Raw genomic sequence first — 18,272 nt, forward strand, 5'->3', positions numbered from 1 at the left:
TGGTCTCGGTATGTAGACACATGAGCTCATGTCAGACGCTGACTGTGTTTTCCTTTCTGGACGGGGGGGGACGGGGGGTGAGGGGGTGCTGAGTCACCGTGTGTCTGAATGGATGGCATTCAGGTTTAAAGTGTGAAGCAGCAAACACCGGCCATGATGTCAAGTGCATTCACAACTGTGTGTGTGCGTGTGTGCGTGTGTCACTGTGCGTGAGTGCGTGCGTCTGGATGCTTGTGGTGTGCGTTGCCGCCGTTGCTCGTTTGCACACGTGGGTGGATTTTGCAACGCCAAAATACACAATGGAATCACAAAGAGGCCGTGGTGCTGGGTAAACCCTTATGTGTGTGTGTGTGGAGGGTGAGCAAGACACAGAGTCATGAAGACGACTGACAGTGTAAAATGAACACTGGTGAGTTTTTGTGGTCGGTCAAACCCCGCTGGAAAAACAACACACTTGACAGCGACCCCCCCCCCCCCCCCCCCCCCCCGTTCTCCACCCTTCCAGTAAACAGCATGACGAGGCTGACCAATTCTTATTTGTGTGTGTGTGTGTGTGTGCATGTCTGTCTGTCTGTCTGTCTGTCTGTCTGTCTGTCTGTCCAGGCCCAGCATATCTTGCCTATGCTTTCCGTATGTGAGAAATTGTACACAATCTAATCTAACTGAGCTTGGCCATGCTGTAGATAAATCCCTGGAGGGAAGTTCAAGAGTGTGTGTGTAAAACTATACTTGAAGGACTGGTCACTACGTGAGCTTGTAGATCTGCTATTTTTCTGCTTATGGTAAATTGCATTTACAAACATTATATATATATATGGTATTAAAAATATTGCAGTCCTAAAATGTTGATGTCCTATGACAGGGATGTCAAACTCAAATACACAGTGGGCCAAAATAAAGAAATCGGTCGAGGTCAAGGGCCGGACTGTGTTTCAACACATGGGCACGGTCATGAGGACGTCCCAGGCAAACAGCAAAAAAGTAAATGCATTTAAAACTGAAAATGCATTATTATTAAGCTCAGTTTCCTGTTCTATGATCCTCACCAAGCACTGATTTCATAGTATGTGATATGTGCCAATGCACTCGCAGTGAATTGTCGGACTTGTAGTATTATGGTGGTCCGTGCAATATACCAGAGGGCCAGTTCTAATACTAATTAAATATCATCCCGAGGGCCAAAGATAATTCATCCACGGGCCTGATTTGGCCCCCGGGCCTTGAGTTTGACATATATGTCCTATGATATATACACAAGTATATAGTGTGTATAGTGTTTTTGCACGAGCGGCAGCAGCTACGCTTGCCTGTGCGTTAATACATGGCATACATGGACAGACCCTGGGGAAATGACCTAATGCTGGTAGCCGGGACTGACTGACTGACTGACTGACTGGCCGTTGTCCTTATCTCGGCCAGACCATCGCAGGCGTTTAGGACTGTAAATGGCTCTATAATTGGAACAGCGCTGAAGGCAGCAGGACAGAGATGCTTATCACTAACACTGTTTATGAAGGTCATCCCGGGCCTCTGTCTCTCTCTCTCCTGCTGCTGACATACGTGACTCACCGATATGGCAGATATCTCCACGAGGACTCTGTGACTAAAAGAAACATCATAGTTTTACTATTGTTCAAGTTGTTTTGATTGATTCATTTTTAACAACAAAAATGCATGCATACACCATAGGACTACATTTAACCGCACGCGTGGTTACAGTTTCTTTTCTCCAGTTTGAGTTATGTTCAGCTCCACCATAGCACCGGGATTTAGCAGATTTGAGATCACAATCTGTAGCACAGATGGACAGTAGTGAAAACTGTAAAATGTTTGTAACCAGGCTTTCGGAGAAGAATCTCCAAAGAATGGACTTTTTTTTGGGTCAATTGGTTCTATTTGTACACTCTCAGTTAAATTAACACAGTAGATATTACGTTCTAGAAAGATGAAGTGAGGGGCGCTCTTATCATCGTACATCATCATGACATAAAATAGACACTATAGTCTATTTGCTCAGACACTATAATGTAAAATTGTCCATTCATTGTCAATGGGAATTTAATGGTTGTGACACACACCAAAAGCTGAATATAGGAGCGGTTAGCGCCCCTCAAAAAAGGTTGAGTATATGGGCATATGGTTCAGATCAGAGTATATGGGCATATCGTTCAGATCAGAGTATATGGGCATATCGTTCAGATCAGAGTATATGGGCATATCGTTCAGATCAGAGTATATGGGCATATGGTTCAGATCAGAGTATATGGGCATATCGTTCAGATCAGAGTATATGGGCATATCGTTCAGATCAGAGTATATGGGCATATCGTTCAGATCAGAGTATATGGGCATATGGTTCAGATCAGAGTATATGGGCATATCGTTCAGATCAGAGTATATGGGCATATCGTTCAGATCAGAGTATATGGGCATATCATTCAGATCAGAGTATATGGGCATATCGTTCAGATCAGAGTATATGGGCATATCGTTCAGATCAGAGTATATGGGCATATCGTTCAGATCAGAGTATATGGGCATATCGTTCAGATCAGAGTATATGGGCATATCGTTCAGATCAGAGTATATGGGCATATCGTTCAGATCAGAGTATATGGGCATATCGTTCAGATCAGAGTATATGGGCATATCGTTCAGATCAGAGTATATGGGCATATCGTTCAGATCAGAGTATATGGGCATATCGTTCAGATCAGAGTATATGGGCATATCGTTCAGATCAGAGTATATGGGCATATCGTTCAGATCAGTGGTTCTTGACGACAGACTTCATGTCGGGCACCGCACTTCCTACACACTAGAAGGATTAAGCCCCTGCAGGGCGTTTTACTGTACATGATCCTTTCAGCATAACATTTGACTGTGCTACATGTTTGCTGATTTACAATATAATCAAATATTGGCATCCTGGTTGCTTTTGGGTGTAGCCTGGACACTGTAGAGTGTAGACCATCCTTCTACCCTAATGGAAAGGGGGTACACAAGCACATGGCCGTTTATCCGTTCGCCTTCTCCTACCAAACCACTCCGTTAGCACACATCTCTCCATGCACAAAAAAACCTGCTCGCCACCCGAATCCATACGCACTACATCGCTTCCCCACAACTGCCATATTTACTGTACAAATATTACTTTTGTCAGACACTGTTATTGCGCTACATTTCGATGTGATGCAAATTACATCACAAATTCCCCATTCCCCGCCCCCTCCCCTTCTCACTGCGCGCACGCACGCACGCACGCACGCACGCACGCGCACGCACGCACGCACGCGCACGCACACACATACACAGGGCGCAGCAGTACAGTACAGTATGGTACAGTACAGACCTGTACACTAGGGTACAGTACTGTACAGTATGGTAAGGCATACAGGCACAGTTCAGTATGATACAGTACGGTACAGTATACTAAAATACGGTACGGTACAGTACAGTACAGTACAGTACAGTACAGTACAGTACAGTACAGTACAGTACAGTACAGTACAGTACAGTACAGTAGAGTAGAGTAGAGTGCAGAAGAGTAGAGTAGAGCACAGGTAAGTACAGTACAGTACAGTATAGTATACTATTCTCGTTAGGTTGCCACATTTGCGACATTCAAGCAACTTTATATATAGAAACATTGCCACTTGCCATGCTTGCTTTCATACGGAAATAAAAACAAGCAAATCCAAAAATAGGGCCACTCAGCCAGGTTGCCAAGTTTGCACTTTCCAAGCAACTGGTATATGAAAACATCATGGGTTGCCATGTTTGCAAAAAAAACCTGCCTTCTTCCCATTTGCGACGCGTGGCGCTAGGATGAGCGACATTCTAGTCTATATAAGCATGATGTAAAAACAACCAGCAGGTAGAAATGAGAAAGGATTGACCTTCTTTCAGGGTAGGTTTTTTTTGCAGTCGTGATCACTTCATGGATGAATTGCATGACTTTTGCAGTAAAAGTATAACTTCTGATCATCCATTCCATTTCATGAAGAGGACATCTTTAAAGACAAAAAGAATAATAATAATCACACTCATGAGTGGTGCTCTTATCATCATACATCAGCCAATCAAATCATCATATTCCGTGCTACAAACACACACACAAAGCTATATACTGTATATATTATTGCTCAGTAAAGTAAACTTTGAGCTATTTCTGCCTATTTAAGGCCTTATATAAAAGGCTGCTAATTCACAATAGAACCAAATATTGGCATTCTGTTTGTTCTGTGATGTAGGGACCCTACCTGTAGACCATCTGTGCAAGTATGATGTCAAAACAAACGGCAGGTAGAAAATGTCCCATGAAGGGGACATCCTAAAGATATGAAAAAACTGTCCTGTTTTGTTCTACCCCGGATAGGTGTATAGTCAACTTGGACTTTTGGTTCCTGGACTAACTGCAGGGCTATGGTTATGGAAAGAGAGAGAGAAAAAAAAGAGTGCATGGGGAGAGTATACAATGCTCTCACTTTTAATTGCGTATGCTTCCATGATTCCTTTAATTCCTAGAATTCCTGCTACCAGTTTTGAGAGTCAAAGTACAAATGTACGTGTTTGTTGTTTGACTTGGATCATTGCCTCTGAGTTTCTTGTTCTGTGCTCCTACAATACGTTTAGCAAGAGAGAGATGGGTGGAGAGGGAGTGTGTGTGTGTGTGTGTGTGTGTGTGTGTGTGTGTGTGTGTGCATGCATGCGTGCGCTTGTGCGTGTGTGCGCGCGCATGCGTGCGTGCGTGCACGCGAGCGACAGAGGTGTGGAGGGAGAGTGGTTGGTCAGTTGCAATGTTGCTTATTAAAACTTAAGCAACTTTGGGTTTGTGGGTGGCAGTTTGGGCTTGTTTTTAAAGGCTTGTTTTTATGTCAAGGACCCCGAAATTATTGGGTGCATGTATTTGGTCTGACATACTAACAGTCCTACAGTCTGACTGAGTCCGACACCCTACCCAAAACCCAACTCTAAACCTAACCTCACAGGAAGCCACAGGTTAGTTTTAACCTGCCACGGGTTAGTTTTACCCTGCCGTGCAAGTCGGGAGCCACGGGTGAGTTTTAAGTTTAACCTGCAGCACGGGTTAGTTGTAACCGGCAGCACATGTCGGGAGTGACTGTGTAATCAAACTAATGCCTGTCGGACTTTTCTAATAACTGCCGTATATTAGGTTTAAAGTGTGGCCTGTGTGACCTTTATAGTCGCTTCTTTTGGACTTGTTTTCCTAGACCTGGTTGCCTATTTTCACAAAATCTGGCAACACATGGTCAGTCCCAGAATAGCAGCAGTGAGTGTGCTTTTTGTGGAGAGTGTGGAGACAGTGCCTCTGAATGCTTGGAGGGCCTCGGGGGCCCAGAGACGGACTGACTGACAGAGGAAGGGGAGCCTCTGGGAGAGAGGGGTGCACGCCACGGTGTGAGTGTCAGTATGAGGGGATCATGTTATTTTAACCCTGCACTTACATCCGGCTGCCATCCCATATAATACCCCCCACTGCTCTCTCTCCCCCCTGTCACCCCTCAGACTGGCTCCTACTGCACTATCTATCTGATGGTCTCCTCACACTCTTCTAATACAATGTAATACAAAATAAAGTACTCCACTTTCCAATCCCCCACGTCCTTTTCCACCTGCTCTATCTGTTCATCTCTCTCTTTCTCTTGGTCTCTCGTCGCTCTCTCATCTCTCTGTCTTTCTCTCTCTGTCCTCTCCTCTCCCCACACACACACACACACACACACACACACACACACACACACACACACACACACACATGCACAGCATATCACTTTACCAGCCCCTCAAGGACGGCGCTCTAGCTGTCTGTCTATTCCGGATGTGTTCTTGTGTGTGTTAGTCGTGTCCTGACCGTGTCCAGTTGCCTGATAAAATGGTGGTGTAACCGATCAGTCTGTGATGTTGGTAACCCACAGCTGCAGGCTAAACACGATTGGGTTTCCTTTTTCCTCTTTGACTGTGCTCCATTTAAGCTCGAATCCCCAAAAGACACACCGCTGTGCTGTAATCATTAATGCTAATTTATATTTCCCCATCAACGACCCTTTTTGACTAGTGAACCCTGAAGAAAGTGTTGAGCGACAGTGAGTGTCAAAGGATAATTGAATGTTGTCCACTGGCTACAGTAGCTGGTAAATTACTTAATTTCAATCTATATTTTCACTACTTTACTCCTCTCGTCAAACAAGCCTATTTTCAAGTAAATTGGCTATTTTAGGCTTGTGACACTTTTTGTACCACAAAGTATAAATCAGGCTACAGTAACCGTTATGAGTACCTTAGACACAGATGTCTGATACAGCCACATGCTCACCAGCCTCTTGGCGGTGGCTGGTTCAATTCTCTGCTCAGTCCAACCACAATATCATCTTGCCTGTTTTCCTCCATCATGATACTGTACGGTGTTTTGGGGCAAGCTTTGGAGAATAACCATGTCAAACCATTTTGGTCCCGTTGGGTGCAAGGAGCAGCATGACCGCTAGGGCAGTGGTTCCCAAACCTTTTCATGTCAAGGACCCCCAAATTGACACGAATTAGCCGGCAGACCCCCATTTGAAGAGATAATGCCAGGGACCCCCATGAGAGAAGATTTTTACGGCTCTAGCAGAAATTTTCAACCCGTTTAATTTCAAGGATCCCTAGTTTGACATGCATTAGGCTACGGACCCTCATTTAATGGCATTTCTATCTCTGAGACCCCCAATTTATATTGTAAAATCAATGTTAATTTAACTCTTGAGTGTTCCATTTGTACACTCAGAGTTACAGACCGATAAGGGTCCATTTGGTTCCAAACTATCATTTAGCTGGGGACCCCCTGGAAGTCCCTCATGGACCCCTGGGGGCCCCCGGACCCCACTTTGGGAACCACTGCTCTAGGGGCTGCAAGTGGGGCTTGTAGACGTCTTGTTTTTACAAGCTCTTTCTAGTCTTGCAGACAGATGAATGGCAAAGTTAAATGGAGTCCCATGGCGATTCACAGGACTTCACACAGCATGAGAGACAGATGAAGGAGGAGAGGGAACCAGATGAGTCAGACCGATAAGACTTGTCTATCAAGGTTGTCTAAAGAGTGGGTGTCTGGATGAACCACTCTGCTCATATTGCATATTCCTCTGTAGGGTCTCACTTTCACTTTGGTTTGATCTTTTTACCTCCCTTTTATTTTTTCTTATTTTGTGCATTTCCTTAGTCATACCAATTGTCTGTCTGTCTGTCTGTCTGTCTGTCTGTCTGTCTGTCTGTCTGTCTGTCTGTCTGTCTGTCTGTCTGTCTGTCTGTCTGTCTGTCTGTCTGTCTGTCTGTCTGTCAATTCAATGGAGCTTTATTGGCATGGAAAAAAAACATACATTTACATTGCCAAAGCAAAAGTGGAACAAAACGATCAAAACATAACAATGCATATACATTAAACATGAAATATAAATGGGAATAAATAAAAGTGTAAACAGAGCTGTGCATTGCAACTTAGAGGGCAGACTATCTTACGAAACTATACAAGTTTTCATTTTCTGTCAGAAATAGTTATACATCCATATAGGATATGTTTTGCATTCACTTAGTATAAAACCTTTGTGACAAGTAGCAGCAATTTATTCAAATGTAATTAAATTAAAGGTAGTTGCTCTGTTTATAGTGTACAGTATAGTGTACAGTATGTACCGAGGTCGGAGGTCATTTGGTGTAAACAGTGCAGGGATACACACAATCATTTGTAGTCCTCTTTCTCTCTGTGGTCTGTTTTATCAGGGCCACTTGTTGCAGTGTTGTGTTGTCTGTCTTATCTCTCTACCCTTCCCTCACTCAATCGCTCACTCTATCTGGGGAGAGGGGACCGGAATAGCTGCTTACACATTGACTCGGTTGATCGCACGCACGCACGCACGCACGCACGCACGCACGCACGCACGCACGCACGCACGCACGCACGCACGCACGCACGCACACACACACGTGCTGTAGTGGGTGATGATGCAATCCTGCAGTCTTCTGGCAGGTTTGTGACAGAGCCCATCATCGCCCACACACACACACACACACACACACACACACACACACACACACACACACACACACACACACACACACACGTTTACATACCTACACACCCACACACATACTACTATGCCCTTACACAAAGAACGGACCACAGGCATGTGGGTGTATAAAGTGTATGGATTGATCAAGGGAAAATGAACCACTTAAACCCTATGGTTGGTTGACCGGAGTGCCTCAGGGCTCCGTACTAGTGTATTTCCTGGTTTCACTCTACATCAGAAATCTTCGATATATCTGCTATTTTCTGCAAACATTTTCCCCTGAAAATGTTGGATGCTGGGGATTAAGTGGTTAAACAGTCAAGCTCTTAGTTGTGTTCCCTTGTGTGTGTGTGTGTGTGTGTGTGTGTGTGTGTGTGTGTGTGTGTGTGTGTGTGTGTGTGTGTGTGTGTGTGTGTGTGTGTGTGTGTGTGTGTGTGTGTGTGTGTGTGTGTGTGTGTGTGTGTGTGTGTGTGTGTGTGTGTGTGTGTGTGTGTGTGTGTGTGTGTGTGTGTCCTGTACACAGTATAAGGTGCGGTGTCCAAGGCTACTAAGGGCTACTTCCGATGCCCTGGTGAGTGTGTGGGTAGAAATCATTCTGTCGGTGAAGTGGAGGAAGAAGTACTGTACAATACCCTGCTTTTTTTCCTTTAAAGGGATATTTCACTTAAAACAAAACCTTTGGTCATTTATCGTCTACTCAGGCTTATGTGAACACCCCAGGCTGTTTTTAAGTTGCTCGATTAAGTATTTCGTTATTTGATATTCATTTTTGCTGCCTCGCCCCTTCCTATACAACCCCCCCCCCCCCCCCCCCCACCCCCTCAGCGTCCAGTAAACACAAACATACAGAATAGCCTCCACTTTACTATGCTATAAGCTGTAAGAGAAACAAGCTCACATCTGCTGAACGTTGGGTTTGTCCAAAAATAGAACAAAAACATGCTCCCAGAGGTCCGTCACAGACGTGGAGAGAATGATTAACATGTCACCAACTGTATGTTTTCCATTTAATTGCTAACAGTAGCAATATGCGACCTGAATAACGATAATAGCCTGCAACTTGCATATTTGTATATGCCATACAGATGTTCTAGTTCTATTTTTTTCTGAAAAAACAATGTTTCTATATCAGTGGTTCGCAAACTATTTCATGCCAAGGACCCCAAAATTATATGTAATTGGCAGCCGACCCCCATCTGAAAATATTTTTTTCCAGGGACCCTATCGGAAGGAAAGAGTTGAGTTAAAAACGTTCGCTCTGAAAGAATATATATTCAAAAAATTGCATCACATTTTCACGATTTTTCAATATCTAAAGTATAACATAATGCTTAAAACACCAAAAGGGGTTCCTGCCCCAACATAGCCATGGCTTTGTCTACGGCCCCAGAAATGGATTCAGAATAAAACAAACAAACAAAAAACATCTACAAGCGAACGCATTGCAATGTCAAACGGACGGAGCTCCATCATTGCCTCTCCTTTGACTTCCAGTATAAAATATTTAGAAGTAGGCCTACCTTTTTCTGATGTGGTCTACCCATGTCACACCTAGTGCCATTTAGGGCATTCTTTGTAGACTCCATCCAGGGATCAAAAGCAACCACTACTAACACATAGTCTAAGCCAAGCACTCCAACTTTAACTAAATTGTCAACGTCACAGTTTTACAGGAGTTAGAAAGTGGGGAAAGTGGGTGATGTTTTCGTACAAGCTTCCATAATTGTGTAGTTTTCAGAAAGGGAAGAAGAATAGAGATAGAAGGAAAGAACCAGGAAAACAGGTCAGATATTCAAATAGTCCTGATATGAGTGGAGTAAAGTATAAATGCATATCGAAGAAAACAGGTCCCTTATTCCAAATATCCCTGCTATCATCAGCTACTGACAAATAGTCACAGAGAGTAGTGTTTGATTTATGGGCGTACTGTATATAGGGTACAGTGGTTCTCAACCTTTTCAGGCCGTGACCCCCCTAAAATAATTATTTTTGAACTGGGGACCCTCATGGAATGTAGTTCAGTTTGACTCGATTCCACAGATACATATTGTGAGAATCGCAGATTGCCAGGCGTTGTGAGCTTGTAGATCGGCTATTTTCACAATGTTTGTCTCTTTTTTTTATATTAGCCTGTTTGACAAATTTGGCCAATGTTTGACCAGTTTTTTTGTATAGTTTGTTGGTTACTTTTAATGCAGTAATGGTCTTTTTTTTGTTGAGGTATTGGAAAGGTCTTACAGGTCCTTAAATTGTCATTTTACTGTCATCTGATGACCCCTCCAAAAGCATGTGGGGACCCCACTTGTTTATCAAGTTAGTGTTCCCACTCAAATCACATTAGCAGTGCTGCTTCCTTTCTCACTGCCCTAGTGTGCCCCCATGTGGTCAGATGGAGAAGTGATCTTTTTAGCTCTTCTCCACAGAGGCGTATCTACAATAAGGCGAGGGCAGGCGTCCGCCTGTCCAAATCCATTTCTGGCCTGGCCAAAATCCATACAATGAGAAAAAAAACGACAAAAACAAGACCTGAGAACTATTAATGGACAGCTGATTGGCCGTTGCGGTAGAGAGCGACCCTCAATCACCCATTGGAATGTAAATGCCTGCCTTTCAGCCTTTGTATCCTACTCGTCTGGCAGGTATATCTCTTTGAAAACCTTTAGTGCTACGATTGTGCGCGGGGAGACGACAATTAACACTTATCTTGCCTGCCCAAAACGTAATTCCTGGATACGCCACTGCTTCTCCAACATGGTTTACTCAAGTACAGGGACGAAATGTTCTTATAATCGTCATGCCTGCTGGTTTCATTGTGAAAAAGCAGATCACAGTACTACCTGGCCCCCGCCCCGCCCCCGGACTGGCCGAGCATTTCTGTCTTTGTTTTTATTTTTCTTGTTTTTTTATTTTCATTTTAACTGTTACGTTTCTTGGACTGGCTATTTGTAAGGTTTATAATGTTGATGCTGCTTTGTACTGAACCTACATCTTGTACAATTTTGAAAAACAAATACAATTTTGAATTATAAAAAATAAATAAAAAGTTTTTTTCTTTTTTCAGAAAACAGTTTTTTATTTATTTAGAAAACAGTTTGAGAAACACAGAGAGAGAGAGGGAAGGAAAGAGAGAATTTGCAACTTGGCCTCCTGCCTCGTCCTTCTGTCCTGCTAATCCTATCCTTTTGTTCTTCTGCAGGGCCTGGTGTTGCCCTGTAGGCCTCAGAAAGCCCCCTTAAATCCCACCTGCTAGGGCCGCAGGGACTCCCCCCAAACACCACCCACCCACACGTTCACCTGCCCCTCATGCCCGGCCCGCACCTCTTCCTAGAAAGAGGTCACAGGGTGAGAGGATTATGGAAACACAGAGGTGATGATATAGGTTTGCTGGGATTAAACATGTGCACACAAACATATTGTATCGGGTACAGTATGTGAAACCTCGTATGTCCAAAACCATTACTTTTCAGGAAATGTGGGGGGGTGAGCTGTTTTGTGAGCTTGTTTTTGCACAAGATACAGATACATCATGAACACACCGCTCGATTGACATGAAAGTTTGCACCCCACGGTTCTCCAATCGATCTCATCCAGAACAGAACGGATTTTCTGCATAAACTCTGATCACGGGTACAACGGGAATGGCATTATCTCAGATCAGATTTGTCAGATTCCATTCCGACTGGCTACTTTTCAATAGTGAAAAGAGCAGATCTACAATCTGACATGCATGATCGTGCGGCGACACACGAGTTTGCATGTCACAGTTTTTGTTTATTTTGTGTGACATTGTCATACATTGTCATACAAGTATAAAATAGGGCATTCATTCATGGGAAAAAACTAAAAAAACTAAAACTACATCATGGAGATACAAGGTTTATGGTCGACAGCTACGATTCCAACACTTGTAGAGACACACACACACACACACACACACACACACACACACACACACACACACCCAGGTACACACAGATACTGTACACACACGCACGCATGCATGCGTGCATTTCAGATATGCTCTCAAACACGCGGCATGCACACATAGTCATGTGCACACACACCTCGTCTCCTGTGGATTTGCAGAGCGTATCCGGACACCTGTGATTCTGGCTAACGGGGGAAATCTTTCTAGGAAAACACTTGTGAAAGAAGCTTTGCTGCTAATGCTTCCGCTGATGAGATACGGAAAGGTGACGGAGTGCAAGATATTGACTGTGTCACTGAATTATGTGAGATCTCAGAGCAGTGGGTCTTTTTGGGGGGTCCTCACTCTCCAGCTGACAGTGAATTTAAGGAATTTTAATAATCCTTTTAATACCTAAAACAATTTTTTTGAAAATTGCTTATCTACAAGCTCTTTTGTAATAATAATGAAATGAAATGAAATGAAATGAAATGATTACTATATTTACCCAGGGTATCTGGGCTAAGCTCAAGAACTTGTTTCCAGCCAGGCCCTGCTCATAGAACATTTCATCGTAGTGGTTCAATGCCTTGTTCAAGGGCACTTCAGTGGTGGTCATTTTAACGTTTCGGACCGCTAATTCGAACTGGCGACCTTCCGGTATCAAGACCGCTCCGCAATCCGTTCGGCCACCGCTGCCACAATAAGTAACTAAAGTTTTCAAATCATTTCAGTCAAAAGTACAATATTTGTCTCTGAGATGTAGTGCACTAGAAGTAAAAGTATTGAAAATTGTAAATACTCCAGTAAAGAAAAATCTAAATACCTCCAAATTGTACTTAGTTACAGTACTTGAGTAAATGTATTAGTTACTTTACACCAGTAGTTGGGATGAGGGCTGTTCTTGGCACTTGGTCACTGGTTCTGATCTATCATGTAGATGTCCTGACCAGTGGTGGAAACTATCTACTAAGTACATTTACGTAATTATCTTTTAGTAGAATTTCGAGGTACTTGACTACGACTACGTCAACTTTTCAGTACAGACCAATAATCTACTTTGCAGGTGCAGATTATTTTCACAAACATACTGTACACTGGCTCTATACAAGCTCATGTGCTGTGAGATTGTAGAGCCAGTGAGCTATAGACTTATTTCTATTCTACTACTATAATTGGTCAGACTCTCAGTCCTCACCAATTATTATAATTTGGAACCATTTTCCTACTTGGTCTGTGTCTCAGAGGAGGGCTGTGGACACTTCAGAAACCCACGTACCAGTGACATTTTTTTTATTAACGTGAGAACAATGGCTTCCATTATAGCATGCTAACTTTCCAGGAATAGAAAGCCTTCAGTTTCTAGTAGCTTGGACTCCCCATCGATGATGTCACTGGTAGGCGGAACTGTCCACAGCACACTGCGCACAGCCCTCCTCTGAGACCCACGGGGTAGACAGAAATGGTACCATAGTATAATGAACTTTAGTGAGGACCAATTTTATGAAGGTATGGTTGAAAATTAAAGTGAAGTCGTCTTTTAAGTATAAAACCAAATCTGAGTACCACCAACTGGTCCTGCATACTTTTCCCATCTCCACGATACTGGAGGTTTAATGCATCCTTTTGTCTACAGTATGTGAGGAGCTTAGGACGGATCTTCTCTCTCAATCCTTGCCAAAACAGCAAGAGGTGCTGCTTCACTGAGCTGTCTTTCAGCCTGAGGTTTGCCATCACGCAAAGGGGAGATTTAGCAAGAGAAAATAAGTTTCGGAATATGACGGGCCGCGTGTGTCAATAAATCAGCCCGTTAGCTCAGAGGTTCCCGACCACCACCAGTATGCGGGACATGTCTGGGTCAGCTACTTCGAAAGCCTAGCTTGTAAAGAAGGTACAGGTAGCTCACCGTGGCAGTAGCTTGATCAAGCTACATTTCTGCCCCTGGAGAAATGTAGCGTAACACCAAGTGCGTTATTGAGCAACTCTCGTTAGCACACTAGCAAAAAGCTTCTGCATGGTCTGACTCTGTAACATTATCCATGAGCTATGGTTCCGAGCTGGACAGTGGAAAGGTTAGATAGAGGGAATCAAAGCTCCACGACTCGTCCTCCGTGTCTTCGTTCCGCGCTAGAAATGTTGACAATGGGAACGAAAACTGTGTTGCAGCACCGGAAGAAGAGAAAACAAGGAGGAGCAAAAGGCCATTTCCTGCGATGACCACGTCTATTTAACCTTCCTCCCAGAGTCAAATTCAAGGAAAAGAAGGCGCTGTTTTTCCTTAATTTTTTGACGATGGGTTCTCAGGTTGATCACCGTGGTGTAGTTTTCTAAAGGTTAGAAAACGGTGATCAGCTATCAGCGCTCACCCTGACACATCTCTCTGTTTTTTCTGTCCGACAAGTCCTTTCACTCTGGGGCTATCAACTCATTCACTGATTGGTCTAGAAGTTGGGTGGGTCCTTAGTTTTGCAGTCACGGGGGTTTCGCATCAGAACCAGAGGGAGTCAATACTTAAGGACATCACCGCGAGTAAGATGGCTTTGACTCATTATCACCGTTTTAGGTGATAAGCTATCACCTAACACTGGAGTATATTTGAGCCATAAGGACTTAAGGAGTTACACTTTCTGTAGTCTGTTGGTAGGGCATTCCACATTTTGATGGCATAGCAGTAGTAGAACATAGTCTGACAGGTACACGGGTAATTATCCCTGTTTGACTAGTTCAAGCTACTTTCTTTTCTTTTTAGTTAGATGGTTTTTTTTCTTCTGAATTTCTGCTTTATTTATGATAAAGACTGTGAGCCAGGAGAGATAACAAGTGAATGCAGCATGCAGCAAAGAGCCTTGGATCAGATTCAAACCTGGGTCAGCTGTGGGAAGGACTATGGCCTTATTTATGTGGTCTGTGGTCTGACCCGGTGACCCACCGGGGCGCCCCTACTTTGTTAAAACACAGTAGAAAGCCAACAGAACAGACCTGGTGTGGAGAGAGAGGTCCAGCATGATGTATTGCTGCAGTCCCACTGGATCCCAGAGTAATATGGCACAAGGGTCGAAGTTTCACATCTGGACTACTGCAGACATTCTATGAGGATCCTACGGTGCATTGTTTATGTGTGAAGCACATAAACATCTCCGTATTCTAACTTTTCCCTTTTTTTTCGTAAATGAATGCCGTACTTCATCATTCTACAGCATTCTACAGCATCACACAGAAATAGTAGTTTTAACTCTGCTACGAGAGTGCACAACGTGCTGCTTCTCACCCTGAATTTGCAGATCGGCTATTTTCACTACTGTACTTAAACAGTTGTTTTTTAATTTATGGAATTTCTTAGTTTTATTTTATTTATTACTTTACCATTGACTTTTTAAATTCCTGATTTGTTTTTCTTTTTTTACATTTTTTTTTAATTCATATTATATTAATTAAAAACAAAATATAGGAAACAAAAAATCACACGGACACACCAAAAGCTGGACGTAGGAGGGGATAGCGCCCATCAAAAATAAAGGTACCCATACAAAACCTTTGTGCTGCTGCTGGCGTAGTGATACTGGACACAAAACATAGTTCCATGTGACAGCTAGAGGGGTCAAAGTTGAACGAATTTGATGATGTATGATGATAAGAGCGCCCTCACTTCACACGAGTCTGATTTTCTTTTTGTTGTATGATAAGGTAACGATGAGATAACATAATGATGACATCAATACCACTTTGTTGTTGTATGATGAGGTAACGAAGAGGGTAACATAATGATGACATCAATACCACTTTGTTGTTGTATGATGAGGTAACGATGAGGTAACATAATGATGACATCAATACCACTTTGTTGTTGTATGATGAGGTAACGAAGAGGGTAACATAATGATGACATCAATACCACTTTGTTGTTGTATGATGAGGTAACGATGAGGTAACATAATGATGACATCAATACCACTTTGTTGTTGTATGATGAGGTAACGATGAGGTAACATGATGATGACATCAATACCACTTTGTTGTTGTATGATGAGGTAACGAAGAGGGTAACATAATGATGACATCAATGCCACTGACTGGAAGGCCAGTCAGAGCAGTGGTTCTCACACCTTCTCCAGACAAGATTTGTGTCTTGTGTGTCGTTAAAATTATTACAAAAATAAATTAATATATTAAAATTGCGTTAAGGGAGGACCGGCCGGCCGTCGGACAGACCTCTGACATCATGCTCATGTAACCATGACTCAGCCATAACCATAATATGGACTGGGTTGTGACTGTCTAACTTCAATGTGACGTCATGGCTATTTTCAACGACCCCACATTGAGGACCAGCGGCGAGGTAGTGCAGTGGCCTCAGTACAGTAGCGGTGTGCCTTGTGTGTCTTGGATTAGAGAGGCTTTGTATCTCTTCTCGCAAGTGTGTGTAGATCCAGTGAATCATGCAGGAGCTGCGGTTTCACCCTTAGTGGGATGAAGTCATCGCTAAAGTCAACAAGACGTGATACTCTGATGGGAACATGCTGGTGGGTGGGACAGCTCTGTCATCATTGCCAAAGAAATAAAGAAATAAAGAAAGAAAAAAACATTATTACGCTTTACAGCGTCAGTTCCTTAAACATAAACAGATAGCAGATCTACAAAATAGCAGATTCCTCACAACACTATGCTTTGCGCCGCGTCATGTGCACTAGTCTCACTAGTTTGGGTCCCGGGAAAACATTTCTCTTTTGGGTCTTGAACTGAAAGGTTTGGAAACCACTGGTACTATGTGGAAATATATGTGGAAATTATAAGGGGACGACAGTGGAGAGAATCTCTGACTTTACTGTGTTTTCTTTTATATTTTATCCTCGATTGTCTTTTCACCTTCTGTGTATGACAACTGTTTTAAGCAATATTAAATAAATCAAATCAAATGACATCTAAAGACTTTAGCTCATTCTTCATACCATTTCCAATGTACTAGAAAACAAAAATAGCACACAACAATAACAACTGTATAATAGGAATACATAAAGGGGTTATAAATAGATCCATGAGCTATTCAGGCAGATATTCATGGAGGAGCTGAACAAATCTTTAACCTTTGTTACAAAACTGTCTCTCTCTCAATCGCTGATCTTCCTACATGTGAATATGGAGAATGGTGGCAGCGACTAGAAGTGGGTCATTTTTCTGGAGCTGCTCTCAGAGTTCTCTGATTTCCGGAGGCTATAATGTCATTCAGCATTACGCTTAATTTCACTGAGTGTATGTTATTTTATCACTGGGATGCTGCAACTATCGTTCATCATATTAGCATTTATTATATCAATTACGTTTTTCAATTAATTGAATAATTGTTCTCAATTATTAAATTAATCATGAGCATTTTATATACATTTCTAATTATAAATTTTTTGCAATGCATTGTGAGCTTGTAAATCTAATATCTCTCTTTGCTATCTAATGTATAATTTTGTATTAATAATTAAATTGATAGCTTATCTGTTGCACTCCTACTAATATATTATATTTGACTCAAACTAAGTGGCATTTGTATTGGTTGGCTTCATTTAAAAGGCTGAGATTTGAATTTACTGATAATTTAATTTTAATGTGGGACTCTTGTAACTGTATTCATATAAAAATGGTTGAACATCAGCATTTTTACTTCAAAGTTGGTGGCAAACTGCCCAAGACAAATCGCCATACTTTCCACTGAGCGACACACACACACACACACACACACACACACACACACACACACACACACACACACACACACACACACACACACCCGCTACCTCTGCACTGTCCATCCATCCGCCATCCCTCCTAATGACATTTCCAACACACGCCCCAAACCAGTAGTAGAGATATGCCAGAGGCCCTGTTCTAAAGCTTACCACCCCCCCAGTGCCCCTGTGGTCTAAAGAGGCAGGAGGGACCTTGGGTCTGTGGTTCGTTGTTGGCTCTTGGGACTTCTTAAAAAGGTCTCTCAAAAGGGAAGATCCCTGCCCTAAATGGGCCATGACGTTTGGCGCACAGGAACGTTGTAGTAATCTGTGGCCATTACAGCCCCCCCCCCCCTCCCTCCCTCAGCCTGTCTGGTCCACTACTCTTTGCTCTCCATCACTGGGAAAGAGAAGGCGTTTACATGTTTTAACAGGCTCCGCTTTATTTTCCCCTGGACGCAAAGATGGCTGACAAATGGAGCCGAAGAGGTTAAAGGGGAAACCTGCGGTGCTTGCATGTAAAGGAGGTTTCCAGGCCTCCATAGGGAGGTTTCCAGTCAGCAGTATATAATGGAAACAGAGGGGTTA

General features: G+C 43.0%; 1 protein-coding gene across 4 annotated transcripts in view; it reads left to right on the forward strand.

Annotated features, from left to right (window-relative positions):
- The window catches only part of tnk2b (tyrosine kinase, non-receptor, 2b), a 123,909-nt gene that overhangs the window by 20,412 nt on the left and 85,225 nt on the right, over positions 1 to 18,272 (forward strand). The window lies entirely within an intron of this gene.

Source organism: Electrona antarctica, assembly GCF_951216825.1.
Source record: "Electrona antarctica genome assembly, chromosome: 19".
Lineage (NCBI taxonomy): Eukaryota > Metazoa > Chordata > Actinopteri > Myctophiformes > Myctophidae > Electrona > Electrona antarctica.